The sequence below is a fragment of the Bos indicus x Bos taurus genome, chromosome 4 (genome assembly GCF_003369695.1).
Source record: "Bos indicus x Bos taurus breed Angus x Brahman F1 hybrid chromosome 4, Bos_hybrid_MaternalHap_v2.0, whole genome shotgun sequence".
NCBI lineage: Eukaryota > Metazoa > Chordata > Mammalia > Artiodactyla > Bovidae > Bos > Bos indicus x Bos taurus.
In genome coordinates, this window is record NC_040079.1 from 19,936,639 (window position 1) to 19,938,739 (window position 2,101).

Sequence of the window (2,101 nt, forward strand, 5' to 3'; positions counted from 1 at the left end):
TATAATTACTTTCATCCTGTATTTTATCTTCATTTTTTTAAAGTCATATTTAGGAAATGTTGTTCAGTGTATACCTGTAGGGTCTTTCTGGCACCCAGGTTTGGGTGCCCCATCCCCATTTTCTCTGACTGAACTAAATTCTCAGAATTTCCTTACTTAGTGTGTGTTAGTCGCTCAGTTGTGTCCAACTCTTTACAACCTCATGGGCTGTAGCCCACCAGGCTCCTCCATCCATGAAGTTCTCTAGGCAAGAATACTGGAGTGGGTTGCTATTTTCTTCTCCAGGGTATCTTCCCATCCCAGATTGAAGCTGGGTCTCCCACATTGCAGGCAGATTCTTTACCATCTGAGTCACCAGGGAAGCTCCAAATAATTAGAAAGTAAAAGGAACTAGGTTCCACCAAGACTTGAACTCAGATTGCTGGATTCAGAGTCCAGAGTGCTAACCATTACACCATGGAACCCCTCAGCTACTTAACGTCTGCTGTTATTTGTAGCATGCCCCTCTGGCCACTTCCTATCCTATTCCAGCTACATCCAGGTGTTTGGTGTGTGCTTCTAGTTATCTGCAAGCCAGCTGCTCCCTTCATGGATCCAATGAAAGAGCAGGTAGGCAGGATGTCTTCATCCTCAAAAGAAAAATCTGAAAATAGCCTTAGCATGCTCCTTGTCCAAAAGTAGAGATGCCAGGGGGTCCTTAATTGTTTGTGCGTGAGTTCATTCATTTAGAGATGTTGTAACAAAGTATCAGAGCACCACCTCTAGAACAGCTTCCATTCCTAACTCTGCTGCTTATTAGCTATGATCTTGGGTGACTTAGTTCAGTCTCTTAGTCATGTCCGACTCCTTGAGACCCCATGAATCGCAGCACAGGCCTCCCTGTCCATCACCAACTCCAGGAGTTCACCCAGACTCACGTCCATCAAGTCAGTGATGCCATCCAGCCATCTCATCCTCTGTTGTGCCCTTCTCCTCCTCCCCGCAATGCCTCCCAGCATCAGAGTCTTTTCCAATGAGTCAACTCTTCACATGAGGTGGCCAAAGTACTGGAGTTTCAGCTTTAGCATCATTCCTTCCAAAGAAATCCCAGGGCAGATCTCCTTCAGAATGGACTGGTTGGATCTCCTTGCAGTCCAAGGGACTCTCAAGAGTCTTCTCCAACACCACGGTTCAAAACCATCAATTCTTTGGCACTCAGCCTTCTTCACAGTCCAACTCTCACACCCATACATGACCACAGGAAAAACCATAGCTTTGACTAGACGAAACTTTGTTGGCAAAGTAATGTCTCTGCTTTTGAATATGCTATCTAGGTTGGTCACAACTTTCCTTCCAAGGAGTAAGCGTCTTTTAATTTCATGGCTGCAGTCACCATCTGCAGTGATGTTGGAGCCCCAAAAAATAAAGTCTGACACTGTTTCCACTGTTTCCCCATCTATTTGCCATGAAGTGATGGGACCAGATGCCATGATCTTCGTTTTCTGAATGTTGAGTTTTAAGCCAACTTTTTCACTTTCCTCTTTCACTTTCATCAAGAGACTTTTTAGTTCCTCTTCACTTTCTGCCATAAGGGTAGTGTCAGCTGCATATCTGAGGTTATTGATATTTCTCCCAGCAATCTTGATTCCAGCTTGTGTTTCTTCCAGTCCAGCGTTTCTCATGATGTACTCTGCATAGAAGTTAAATAAGCAGGGTGACAAAATACAGCCTTGATGTACTCCTTTTCCTATTTGGAACCAGTCTGTTGTTCCATGTCTGGTTCTAACTGTTGCTTCCTGACCTGCATACAAATTTCTCAAGAGGCAGATCAGGTGGTCTGGTATTCCCATCTCTTTCAGAATTTTCCACAGTTTATTGTGATCCACACAGTCAAAGGCTTTGGCATAGTCAATAAAGCGGAAATAGATGTTTTTCTGGAACTCTTTTGCTTTTTCCATGATCTAGCAGATGTTGGCAATTTGATCTCTGGTTGCTCTGCCTTTTCTAAAACCAGCTTAAACATCAGGAAGTTCATGGTTCGCATATTGCTAAAGCCTGGCTTGGAGAATTTTGAGCATTACTTTACTAGTGTGTGAGATGAGTGCAATTGTGCGGTAGTTTG

General features: G+C 43.8%; 1 non-coding gene across 1 annotated transcript; it reads right to left on the reverse strand.

Annotated features, from left to right (window-relative positions):
• Positions 1-392: 392 nt before the first annotated feature.
• On the reverse strand, positions 393-464 carry TRNAQ-CUG. Its single transcript has one exon. It is a non-coding gene; the product is annotated as a tRNA-Gln (tRNA).
• Positions 465-2,101: the final 1,637 nt, after the last annotated feature.